Source organism: Rhea pennata, chromosome 4 (assembly GCF_028389875.1).
Source record: "Rhea pennata isolate bPtePen1 chromosome 4, bPtePen1.pri, whole genome shotgun sequence".
NCBI classification, from domain to species: Eukaryota; Metazoa; Chordata; class Aves; order Rheiformes; family Rheidae; genus Rhea; species Rhea pennata.
In genome coordinates this window covers 14,849,817-14,864,211 of record NC_084666.1, presented here as the reverse complement: position 1 = coordinate 14,864,211, position 14,395 = coordinate 14,849,817, and positions in this window count along the sequence as shown.

The window sequence follows — 14,395 nt, the reverse complement described above, 5'->3', positions numbered from 1 at the left end:
ATGGTAATGGCACAGCAGCACATGCATAAATGAAAACTTATTCATGTACAAATGGAGATTTCATTAAGGCCACCTTTGAAAATATGACTGAGTTATGCACTTTCTGGTGCTGGTCATAATTATCACCACATCTTGGAGAAGACTACTAATGCCAAAAGTGTCAAATTTCTCCTGCCTTAAAAATAGATGGTGTCTGAACTTAAGTTTTTTTCTTTGTTTAGCAAAAAGTTCTTAGCAATATCACCAGGCTGCCAATATGCCAGCTCCAGGTGATTCTTAATTTCAGATTTGAAAGGGAACCTTTACTTATGAATAAATACATAAAAATAAAAAGTACAGGATTGGATCCTCAATCTACAAATGTATACATCTAGATATTTAAGACCCTAGATAATTAATATATTTACTTTCTCTTCACAGACTCATTTGAAGATTTTGTGCTTCCTTGATTTAGAAACCATGAGCAGGGAGTAAGTACTGTATTTGGATATTTGCCAACCTCTCTGGCACTCTGTATTTAGCTGTTATTGCATATGATTATTGATGTTATTTTGTGTTTCACTTATACTAAAGGCTAGGTGATACTCTCATAATCTGTCCACATCTTCTATAATCTATTATTGCCTTTGTCCTTTTGGAAACTATCTTCTTCTGCTTTACCTATTAGTTCTCAAAACACTCTTCTAGGAAGATTTCTGAAGGGTGTCCTTAATTCCATTCCTCTTACCTCTGGCCTTCAGTATGTAAACCTCGTCTGTCTTTCTAGCAGAGGATTTCAGAGGATTTTAGAGAAAGCTGAAGGGCCATCGGCCTACCGCTGGTCGTATTACATTAGTGCCTGAGAAGACAGGTTGCATGGAGGCAATGAAGCCAGGCACAAAGGGCACATACTCAATCTTGAGCAGACATCAGAGAGAAGGGTAAACCTAAGCATCTTCTCATTCCTGGTGAAAACAGCTGCACCATCCTAGCATTGGTTCCTAGGAACTCCAGAACTAAACAGCATGGATCATCAGCAAAATTTTGGCAGTTAAAATATACTGAACACATAGCCAAAGTCATTTACCGAAGATCATACAGGGTTTCAGCAGTACATCCCAGCAAGAAATGCAAGCTTACTGAATCCCACTTCAGTGATCTGCACTGAGAAACAGTGCTTCATTTTTGATAGGGATATTTGAAGATTGTTCAGAGTAGTTCTAGAATCATGCATTAGTGGATAGCTCTAAGAATATATTTAAAATAAATTGAAGCCAATAGATTTTTCCACTGGTAATAAACAGACTTAAAAATTATTATTGTGTCACAGTGTTTTATTGTCTCTGAAAATATTTCTCTCATGTGAGTATCCAAAAACGAATAATTCATCTGGGACACTGAGCCAACAATTTTTCACTTTCTTGTCTGTTTCTTAAGTTGCTTATTTTTTTCCAAATTTATATCTGCCTCCTGCAACAAATATTAAGACAGGACTGAGAGGCAAAGATTGAAAGGGCCTTCTGTGTTTACTGTTGGAATTTCTTCCCAAAGGAAATCTAATTCTCTAATAGAGTGATCCATCTTTCTTCTACTGTAAGGCATCTTGCCTCTTACACAAAGTAAGTATCTGAAGTAACCCATAGTGAGTATCTGAACTTCCCCTCACACCAATATCACCTTGATGTTGCAATGTTGTACTACTTCAATCTCTCAATCTTCATTTTAGGATAGCTTTACTTTTGCATAGCATCACAAAAACACTACTTTTAGCAATCCTTCCCCTCTTCTCTGCTGTAGTGTGTAACTAACAGCATATTGACTGCCTTAAAGTGGCATGCACTACATCAGGATTCAACAGCACACACAGAAAAGAGGTATTCAGCACTGAAATTTGTTGCCTTTATTGCAGACCAATTCAATTATAAGGAACAGAGCAACAGAAACAGTGGCAAGAGCCCTTTCTTTATTTTTAAAACATATCTTGGATTTTTGAGAGTAATTACTTAACTGACAATTGGGGACAACTGCCAGAATTAGTCTTTTGTTTCAGATTTTTGTATCTTAGTTTAAAAAAAGAAGAAGAAAAAAGAAAATACTCAATCAGGGCTACTAGCATGAGAAAGTATCCTAAGCCTGAGCTTTCTTACAGCTTTATCTCCTTCCCCATTTATCTTTCTCTCATTCTACTGCTTCACTACTCTTCTCTGATTGTATGAGTTTGTCCATGTTTCCTGCCATGCTCCAGCCTGATGGGAAACACCATTCAGGACACTTCTGTTGCTTTAAGAGCTCCTCTGACTGCTAACCTGAAAATGATTTTTTAACAGTTGGAAAACTTTCATGTGTTATAATGAATGAGTGCACAAATCTTATACATGTTGCACCAATTCTATTGCAATGCAGTGCTTTTTTTCCTGTTCTTTCCTTATTCTCCTAACAGCCTCATGGAAGAAAGGTTATTGCATATGTGTACATACTTTAATGCGCCTGATATTGCCATAGTGCGGTCTGTATATGTGCATTTGGAGGAAGGTGACCCGTACAGGAGCTGTTCAGAGGGCAGCACTGGTTGAGCATCTGTAATTTTGCTTAAAGCTCTGAGTTTGAATCCATAGGGAGTATCCCCTAATCAATTGTTTTCTTCTAAGGAGAAACCCACATTTTACTTCTTCCATCTGGTGGCCTCAGAGTAGAACTGAAATTCACAGGGAGCATAAGGGAGGCCATGTAATTTCCTAGTTACAGGCTTGCAAAACCCTCTGGTGGAGGTATGTTATAGAAATATCAGTCATATTTCAAGATATGACTGAAGCCATATCTTGAAAGCCTTCATTTTCAGAGGCAGCAAAAATGTTTGGTTTTTATCTCTCACCCGCCTTTGTTCAGGCTCAGGTGCATCAGTCAGGATCACCTCATGACATTTGCACAAAGAACACAGGACTGGAGCCTCTGCATAATACCACAGTAGAAATTATGAGAATCCGTGAAAAACATCTTTTTGATAGAGGAGCTCAGTCTATACTTCATTAAATTGGCCTGAGTATGTGTTGTAGTTCAAAAGCCCGCTGAACTTCCTATTATTTTATGGTTGTAGTGTGCTTACTGTTTCCAGAGGCTGATTTTTATAAGAAATTTTGAACTTGCAAACTTGGATTTGGATTTTTTTTAATTGTTGATTTTAGGCACTCCAGACACCAAGAAAAAGTTACTGCAGAAATACATCCTACAGGCATCAGATCATGTAAAACAATAGCTTAAACTTAAAGCTTAAAGCTTAATACTGATAGTAGTGTTTTATTGAGCAGCAGCTCATTGCTCAATAAAACTAGCCACCTGAGTGTTTACCCAGATAAGCAAACAAGGTTTGCAGCTCTCAAATTAAAATTAGCTTCATTAGATCCATCTGGGCTGAAGCGACTGCAGTAACAAATTTGAAATACACATTTAAGGTTTATGCGAGTGAGGGAGGGTGGAACTGTGGATGTGTAACAGCACTAAAATAATAATCTAGCACAAATACATGTTTTGGCAGGTACTTCTGAATTTTGGTTAATTCTTTACAGTAAATGAGAAGTTGCTGTCTAGTAGCTAGTATCAGTTCCTTGTGTCTGAAAAATGATAGTGACGCTGCACTTGTATTTTGCTCTACTAGGGGAAAGAAGTTTGCAGTCTCAGGTTTAGCTAATGAAAAGACTGCATATATTTTCTCAGCTATCACAGAAAACTCAGGCTGTAGAAAGTTAGACTTTCTCAGGAAACTGGGTTTTGGATCAGGAAGAGGCAAATCTGACCTTAGAATTAAAAACAGCTTCTAAGGTCTTGCCAGGACTATCATGTATATATATGTATACATATGTACACACACACACATACATATAAATGTGTGTGTATGTGTATATGTATGTATATATATGTATATATATGTACACGCACACACACACATACACACTTTGTTATAGATTTTATGTGTATACATACACACACACACACACACACACACACACACACACACAAATTTAGTCAGATATATAGTTGGTCAGCTCTCCATTCTAGCTTATCAACATTTTTAAGTTTGATCAGTGGCAGCTCCCACACTATGCAAGTGTTCAATTTTGAAGGTGATTAAAAACAAAATTAAGATAATTTATGAATGTGGACTATAACATACACAGGTGCTAGTATTTTTATAAATACAGAAATTCAGTAATCATTGAACAAATTATTTCAATCTCTGAACCTCCTGGCAGTAAATCACATGCCTCTAAACCTGACCAGTATAATTTTTTCTTTTTTTTTTTTTTTTTTTTTGAAAAATCTCATAAGGTTTTTAAGGTGTATAATAAGGTCACTTAACATTTGTAGCATCAGAATTATAGTCATTAAAAACTACAAAAACTTAAGTGATAAATTTTTTCTCTTCTGGTAAGGAAGACAAAGCTATTTATTCTGATTTGGAAATCACTAGGAAGTAGATGCCTGACTGCCTTTAAATCCATGGGCCTAAAACTCTGTTGAAGTTCACATTTTCTTTCATCTTCAAGGAAGGACATTCCCAAAATCTTTAGAAGTCTTGCCACAGTCAGTTCTCTACACAAAGAGCAAAGACATAACCCAATTTTCTTAACATTTCTAAACTAAGAGTGAAAGGGAAAACAGTATCTAAAAAGGTATTGGTTTTGTACAGCATAAAAGAGCATCAAAGAGAGCAAACAATCTTTGTGGCTCACAAATCCGCATTTTGTCACTCTATGAGTTCAGTAAAGAAATGGAGTTAACGTGGAGTTTCTGGAACAGCATATTCATCTTCTTTTCTATTTTCTATTTCATTTTCTTATAAAGCTGAGCAGAGTGAAATAGGCACAAGGAAAAGAAAATTAGTTTGCATTATCTTTTTCAAGTTCTTATAACAACAATGGTATCTATCACTTTAAAATTCTATTTTCAAAGTGAACATGTTGTCCTCAAGGCTGTGGAGTCCTAAAATCACCCCTGTTAGATAAAACCACTACTTTCCGTTTCAACTTCAGCCTCTGCTGTGGCTTCTCTTTTGAAGTGCTCACAGGTAAGGGCAGCTCAACAGAGAAAGCCTTGCTGTTTTAAGCCAAGGAGTCTGAACCCGGAGAGCTTACTTGTTTCTTGTTCTGGAAGAACTCCTGCTGAGCAGCAGGCAGAGGTATTCAAATAAGAGGATGGTATATACACTTAAAAATGTTTAAACTGATTAAATGACATTTTGCATGGAAAAGAGGCCCAAATTTAAGCTCAGGTCTTTCAATCTAACTGTCACCTGGCTATAAACAGATTTTAAGCCTGTTGACTTACCTTTGCTATAAGAGTAGATTTTCAGCTACACCTGAGCTGGATATCACCTGCCTTTGAAGCAGACAAAAAGATAGCTCTCTGCAATGAGAAGCAAGTCTTTTAGTCAAATTCCAACTAAGCTACTGGCAAATTTAAATCCTGTGTTTTAAGATAGCAGGTTTCTTTGTCTGTAGAGAGGAGCTTCAACCCCAGCTGTGAGTGCTTCAAAGGAATAGGTGCAGCAGCTGGAACTGAAGCTAGAACTGAGATGCCAGCTTCAATACAAACAAGGTTTCAGGATCCAAAGATTTCCATCATCAGTTATATAAATATGTACATTTTAATCAATTAGAAGTCACTTAATAACATTAACTTGCAATTTTAAAACAAGTTTTAGTAGGAAATATAACTATAAAGTATTATTTAGATGAAGTGGATATTTTAGTACTTGTGAATTATTTACATTTGTTGTAGGCCTACTTTCACAAGGATCACAAGCATACATTCTGTAGTTTTGTAAGATACTGAAAGTAAAATTTGTCTTTATTAGCATGTTAGGTAGAATGGTTCCTAAGATCAGTAAAGGCCTCTGAAATATTTATGCAATATACTGAGGATTTATTTCACAACCTACCCAAGTACAGTGTTCACTGTAGAAAGGCCACTGCTACTTTACAGCGATATACCATTATTCTCCTAATTTTGTTCAGAAACAAAATGTACAGTTTGATACCTAAAAGGAAAAAACAGAGCAATATCATGGCTTTTGTCACTATGTAAAGTGTGGTGAGGAGAGTGAGGAAGAACTCCTCATCATAGAGACACTGCATTCAAGGGAAGCTCAGTGCTCCCTGAGGAAGATAACAGATTTTGTACAATTGTTAAAAGAAAAAAGGAAAGAAAAAGGAAAAAGAAGAAGATTAAAATGATCCCTAGGATACATTTTTAGATGGTATTCCCTGGATTAATCCGTGCCTGGTCCACTGCTATGTAGTTCTACTGTTCTTCTCTTTGTGAATTTGGAGTGTAAAGAGAGCATGTAGACCTGGGCAAATCACACATAAAGGAGAACTTCCTACTAGTCTGTTGTCTACAGGGGGTATTGAGCCAGCAGGAGTGAAATAATATCTTGAGAACAGGACCTTAGGCTTTTGTTTGGTTGCCTTTTCCATTTTTCAGTCCTGTTTTTTTTTTTTCCCCTCTGAAATGCAGCTCAGCATTTTAGAGTTTGCCCTTCTATTTTTAATGAAAACACTAAGTCAATAATTTACAACCTTGCTGACTAAAAGGCCTCTTAAAAAACTTCTCAAGACTTCACTGGCGAAGTAGCTTTATTTTACTTTGTCTTAATTATTTGGCGAACAAAGTATTCTAGTTTACTTGCCCTTATTTATACATATCATCTTCTTCGGAAACACAATTATAAAAAGGACAAAAAGTGGAATATAGGGTGAAGTCAGGAGGAAAACTAAATTAAGCTGGAGACAGTTCCATGTTTCCTAGGACTTACCTATACATACCCACTGCACTTTCCATTTCTTCCCTTCTTCCTCTGGGCAGGAGGAAATACTCCATTTTACCAGCCCTTTTTAAGAAACAGTACAAAGTTCTGCTGGACTGAAATTACTGTCAATTAAGCTGCTCTGTGCAGCCAACTTTGAAGAGTATCTCTTGCTCCATAATGGAGCTTACATTTTGTCCACAGTTATGGAGATTTTTATGTCTTTTTAACAAGGGTGGAACAGTCTCTTTGGAGGGATTATTTGCTTGCAGTCTTTACTCTTACTTAGAGAATAATAGAGAACTATGGAGTAAATATAATGCTGTAATTAACTGGAGTGGCTCTGCTGATGTTATGCATCTACCTACTCTGTGCTACAAAGCCCAGCTCACATAAGTTGTAATAGCTTCATTAAGGTTAGCATTCTAACAACTGACAGAATATCTGATGCTCCTGTGGTTTTGATCTGAACACATTCATGATTCCCTTCCTGACCTCATCTCATCTGCTTTTCTCTATATTCTAATCATATATATTTCAAAAATGTTATGCTTAAAAGTTGGCCTCTCAATTTGTATATGGAAGCACTTAAATAAAGGTTTTGATTTGTAAGGTGCTGATCCCTGCTTTGACTGCTGAGAAAGCAAGATGGGTACCCTGGCAGGAAGAGCAAAGCTTTAGCAGGCATCAGCCTTTAATTTTTAAGCTAATTTCCTGATTTTTTTAACTGATTCCCTTTTTACAGAAAATACTAATCTATTTCTATTTTTAGAAATGAAAGTTATTTCAGTACAAATTACCAAAACCATGAAATTGGTGACAGTAGGGAGCTAATCACTCAAAGGACTCTAAGCACTGAACTGTTAGGTCAACCTCAGCATTTTCTAATTGTACTATGGTAGGACAGACAAGTATGCAAGAGTCTATGACTAGTGACTATACTTACACAGAAATAAATGAGGGCTGAGATGAAGACAGTCAGTAGAAGTGTGAATCCACTGGTTAATGGTTGGGGTATGGAGATAGGATTGTGTATCGTCGTTTAAATTTGGGATACAACCAGGCCTAGGACTGGAGGTTGAGATTGAAGGAACCAAAGAGTTTGTTTATTACTGAACTCTGCAAGGCAATGAGGGCTAGAGGAAGACTGCTGCTGGTATGAACAAAAGGTTTTTGTTTGTTCTGGGCTATGTTAAAATTAGTATTAGGATTGGAGTTAGTATCAAGTTCTCAGACATTAAGAACTGAAAAAGTCACTGTATTGCTGAATGCTAGTGAGATCAACAGGGCGTGGATGGCAGTTCTTGCTAGCAGATACATATCATATAAGGTGACTTTTCAGATGGATGTGGTTTTCTGAGCTATAGTTACATGTAGGGCAAATGGGGGGGATTAGATTAGCAGTAGCAGTACTTAGTACACTGGTGGATTTGACTGGACCTGAAGAGTTCATTTGAGGGCTACCATAGTGGATGTCAGGGAGCAGTTAGTGCAAGCTCCTCTCTTAAGCGGACAAGGAGCTGGGAGCTGAGCATGGTAACACAGCTGGCAGGGCAGGGGCCTTGCTGTCCAGAGCCCTATTCTACATACCCAAGTGAGGCAAACGGGGCAGACTCAGGAATGGTAGCCAGGTTCAGCCTGAAGTACAGATCAGCAAGCAAATTTGTAGCAATGAGGCAGGGCCAAGGTCAAGCTGGGAAATCAGTCTGTGGGTCTAGAGCAACAGGATCCAGGGCTTGGCACAGGCATGGCTGTGGCTGAGACTAGCACTCTTACAGAGTAGCTCAGGTGGTAATATTAGCCTGAGAGTTGAGCTCAAATGGAGCCCCTGTGCCCACGAAGAGGGGGTTGTGGGTGAAGGCCCCAGTGGAGGCTTGTCAGGGCCCTAACAGTGGGTGATTTGTCCCTGAGGTACCTTTATGGTTCAGAACTGGGATTGAAGCTAAAGGTATAGATTGAAGACCTAGCTTTATAGCTGTTTTAAGTGAACACAACAGAATTAGGATGTGTGCTGATAATGGCATGGTTAGTTCTGTGGTAGGTATCACTCAATATAGCTAAAGCTAATTTAGAGTCAGGAGGTAGGTTTAAGAAGTAGCTGAAAGCATAGTTTATTAATGGATTATTAAGTGTTGCTGGCTGAGTGAATGATTCAGGGTTAATTTTAGAATGAGAATGATTCATCTTGTCTATCTAGAGAGCTAGGACAACTTTTTGCCATCTGGATCTGAAAATTCTGGTATTGGTTGAGCAAACTAAGAAGGCAAAATAGCAAAAAATGTGAATGGCTTTCTGGTAGTTTTCTTCTGGGTATGAACCGGAATAAGTTGCAGATCACTGAAAATGATGATGAGGGGCTTGATGAACTTCTTCCTTCAGAAAAATAGATTTTTTTTTATGTCAGTATTCAATTTATCATGAACAAAACTGAATGGAGATCTTCATTTCTCAAGAGGTGAATGATGCTGTTGAGTGTTAGATATTGCTAGTATATGTTTGAAGCTGAAACCAAAACATTAGAACTTTAGCAATCTGTTTTGTGTTGGCATAAATGGAAAATTAGCCAGTTTTCCCTAAGATTTTTCTTAGGTCACCACCTTGGAGACACCATGCCAGTAAATCTGGCACTACTGACCTCACCCTTGAAAGTAATTTTATTAATAGCATTTTGAAGAACATTGTTAAGCTCATGTGGCAGAGCATGCACTAATACTGTGGCTGTGTGTTTGGCAAAAGTTTCAGGGTCCTATAGAGTCATAGACTAAGGATGAGTATAGGTCACAACAGAGACATTTTTATCAAATGATGCAAAGCCTCCCGTTTAAAAAAATCAAGAAGTTACTCCTTGCATTCTCACGTGTCTTTAAACAAATAAAGTCATATTTGCTCAGGTAGGGAAGGAAGAAATAGGTCATCAAACTACAACTCAAGACAGCCAGGTTCAGTTCTCTGATTTATCATATTCTTTTTATATGAGAATCAGAAAGCAATTTAGACTGTTTAGTTTTGCAAGTATTTAACCTTTTAGGAAATTATTTTTCCCTATTCTCTAACCTGTAGTACTTCTCCCACACATGTGCACAGCGGTTGCACAACCCTGAAGATCCTGCTCCATAAAGAGGTCATGTAACTCTTAAGTTGAATGGACTGCATCTGCCTAATCTTGAGATTCATTGTTATTGTTGCTATTATGTTGCTTCATTTTCCCATCTACACATAGGGTGCTAAGTCTAGTCTTCCTACAGGGGCATGATGAAAATTGAATGTGCTCATTTTTTTATCATAGTAGACATTATAGAAGTATTAAAGACAATGGTTGCAAAATGCATTATTATAAACGAGTTTTTAGTATGTTAATTCATGTTAGTAAAGTAAAATAATCTCCTCATTTTCCAGCACATGCTCACATATACCTTTAAACTGCCAAGACTTCCTTTTCTTTTGCTGTGCTATTAAACGCAAAGAGCAAGAGACCTTCTGCCTTACAAAAATAAGAATGTCCTTTACCACAAAGCAGAGATCAAAACAAAGTGCAGGCCCTGAGCTGAAACTGTGCATCAAAAAATGTGACTCTTTACATCTGGTGACATCGTCAGAGAAAAAAGACAAGACATTTGCAGCCCTCTCTCTCTAACATGGTATTTCTAGAGTTCTAGTGCAGTCAAAATAAAAAATCTTTCAGGTTATCACTGGCATATTGACACCAAAATAAACACATTACTTATGCAAGTGAATACAAATGCAAAACTGAGCAACCTGAGAATAAGTGTTTTTATTAACTGAATATAATTAATTTGAGAAATATACACAAAAGCTTATCAGGATACGGAGTTTGCAGAATAGTTTTGTAGAGACAAACATGACAGACAAGGATAAATGCTGCTTTCCTTTTGGTTTTCCTGTTCCTCTATGTCCCATATTTCACTGGCAAAAAATAGCAAGAACGGTTGTTTTGGACTTACAGATGTTACTGGGTAAAACTTTAAAGCAGCACTAGCAGATACCTAGCTATGATTTCTGAAGAGTTTATACCCTCCAAAGTGGGATACAACTGTGTAAGAGTTGTCAAAAGCAAGAACAGGGATAACCTAGCCAGGGACAGAGAGATGACAATATAGACCTGGTATAGGACATGAGTTCTTATGTCAGACTGGGTGATAGAGAAGTTCTCCACTGTTAAGTGGAGTTTTTTTAATTTTTGGAGGCACTTAGCTACAGCTAGAGAAAAGTCAATCTTTTCAAAAATGAATGCATATGGTGAGTCAACTGCAGACTAGTTCAAATGCCTAATTCATATTTCAAGATCCCAATCTGGGTGGCATAAATGTTTAAATAAGTAAATATAACTCCGTCCCTTTGTCCTTTGTTTTTTTTTTTTTTTTTTTTTTTTTTTACTTTTCAGTGTGAGTTGTACAAATTGTTAAATCAGGACACCAAAATATTCCATCAGATTTACAGATAAGTAATAGATACTGTTTTCTTTACCACTGTCTTACTATTTGCTATCCTCCATGAACAATTTTATGTTTAGGGACTGCTGATGGCTGTTTTTCTATCAAAACACAAACAGCTAAATTAGAAAAATGTTGTTATTTGATCGTGATTGAAATGCCATCAATAAGCATATGAACAAAGGAATCTTCTATGAAGATACTTACTTGTTTTCATTTTTGCTTAGAAGAATGATTACTATACTTACCTCTAACACACATGAACACACATGAAAACTCCTCCTGTCAAAATACTTGGAGCAGTCATTTTCAGCCACCTATAAAATGGAGTTAATTGGCTACCTGTAACTGCTGTCTGCTGTTGTTTAGTTCACAGATACTGAGGGTGAAGCTGTAGTTAGACTGCAGATTGTAGGTTAGACTCAATATCCATGATGAAGAGAAAAACACTTGCCTTACTTTATTCCTATGCATATTACTCCAACTTGACTCAGATAAAGAGTGAATAATTAAAAGCTGCTTACCTATTAGCTTCTACCTGACAGCAAATGGGAAAGGAAGGACAGAAATGGCATTTTCTTTTAGTTCTGTCTTGTTACTTACTTACTGTGTGCATTTAGGTCTGCTCAGAATGGTTTATGATTTGCTGTTATAAAGAGGCAACAAACCATCAGTATTGTGGGAATAAGGAGGGAATTTTGATTTAGAGATCCACCTCTGAGTCAAATGTTTCTTGAGCGAGCAGGTCCTGGTCTAAACTTAGCCTGTGGCAAAGGCTCTGGGGAAGATTGCCACAATCCTGTCTATGCCAGAAAGAGCTATGCATGTAATGGGAAGACCACTGTGTTGCTCAGTGCCTCTCCAGAGTCTCTGGCAAGTAGCTTCAGTCAACATTACATACATTGAGATAAAATATCATCTGTTCCCAGGATATTGCTTATCCTTGGAGAAGGAAGGAGATAATAAACCTTCTGCTCTTCTGACCACTGTGAATGGAATATCTAGATGTTATTTAGACAAATGGAAGACTAGGAGGCTTTGGCTTCCCTTATCACACGAAGCAGTCCCCAAAAGGCCTGGTAGATTGTAACCAAAGGATTTCACTAGTGACAGAATTAAGAAGTTAAATATTTTTCCTCAGACTTCCTCAGGTGGATAGGGATTTATATTCTTCATTACAAGATACAAGGACAGCAATAAGCAAAGTATCCTAATATATGCACTTAAACAGCCAGTAAAAATAACTTGTGAGGCACAGAACAAGTCTAGAAACTATGCTGTTTGTGAGAGATGAGCACAAGAGAAAAGAAGTGAAAATTCTGAAAGATACGTATTGCAGGCAGTTTCATCTTTCAATGGGATGTTCTCGGATTTTGCATGTCCTCAGAGGGAGTCTGTGTAACCAGGATCTTCATGAAGAAATAAAACATTCATATCCTGTTCTTGTCTTTGTTTGCCATTCTGGAAGAAACTGTCTATCATTTAGATGTGAGAAATCCCAAGAGATTGTACAGAAACTAAGAAATGTGGAAATAAAAATAGTAGAGTGATGCACTCTATGAAGTGTCAGTATCATCCCAGGGCCAAATTCAGATGAGGTGTTAGAACTGAACGACTCCATTTCTATGGCCAGAGTGCTTGAATAGCATCTTATTATTATTATGTTACTATAAACCATTTTATGTGCATTAAGGACTCCCCTCACTCAATCCCACTCACGGTAATACTTAGCTACTTGGACTGAAAAACATGGTAGGCCTATGTGCACGATAGCCGTAGTTCATTTGTGCTTTTCCTGATCTTCCCATAGAATACATGATCTCAGGTGAGTTTAGCAAAATTCACTGAGAGACCATTTTTATTCACACTAAATATTTTTATTTCAATCCGCTCTTTGTCTATTCTGCCTGCTCTCTGCTGTGCCATGACAGAGGTGCTATTGCAGATATGAAAATGTTTGGCATAAACATGGATAGTAATACGAACAGTAACCGCAGGTACCAAAAGTCTCCCACTAGCATTTTTCCAGGAGTCACATGTCTCTGGTTATCTTTCAGGTACCAAGGCCCATGAATCTCTAGACAGCCTGTCTTCAGCCAGCAAGTCACTGCTTGGAATTTATTAGTGGTTCAAACTACATGAATCTGACCAAATGCATACTGGTTACTGTATACTCCTTAGTGTTTGGACTGAAAGGTGGCAGCACTGGTTGCTATGTTTAAACAAGAACGTATTAAAATGTTAATGAAAATTCTTGGTGCTGCCTTGTGCAAAGAATACTTTTAAGGAGACATATAAGAAGGGTAAGACAGGAAGGAGGCAGGCCCACAGTTCATACTCCTTTATTTGGAGGGAAAATTTAGATACCATACCTCCCCAAAGAAGCTTTGCAATGCACTTCAGATTACATTGCACTGTTTGGCTTGAAGCATCCCAAAATGCTCTCTTGCTGGTTGAATATGTTTTGTCTGATCTGATAGAATAGTTCTGGAAGGGAAAATGTGCCAAACGCCAGATCTTTCCCAGACAGTTCTCTGCTCGGCATGGTACTAGGTACAACAACAACAAAATAAATCTCCGTTTAGCAACAGTAATTTATTAAAAGGGCTAGTCCCTGTGAGTGTGTGCAGTTAAGGCTGAGTAAAATAGTTCCTTCTCCTTAAAGATCATAGATGCTTGGTTTGAAACATGCCTTAGTATAGTGCCATACTTTTCTTCAGCTGCATTGAGTTATTATTTTTTCTCTTTTTAATCTCTTTAATCCAGTGCAAAATCACCTGGCTAGGATTCATTACAGTAATTTAAAACCAGAAGATGAGGCTGTAATGCAAGTAAAAGTGCATTTTGTGTAACTTAATTGTCAATCAGAATACCTGTATCATATCAGAAGTAGAGAAGTGGGATTCATAACAAATGCACCAGGAGACCTTTTTCCCTGATAAAGCCAGTTTTAATATCTTACAGTGTTTTGTATCTTGAGTTTCAAAGAGCTGGTATTTTGTAGATTTGTAATGCAGTTTGGCACTAAGAAAATGTATCTATTTGACATTTTTAAAATCTGCATTTAACCAATGGGGTAATTAATGTTCATTATATTTGTGTTTCTCTGGAGTTATTTGAACTGATATTATGGCATTTGGTTGGTGTGTTTATATCATTTTAA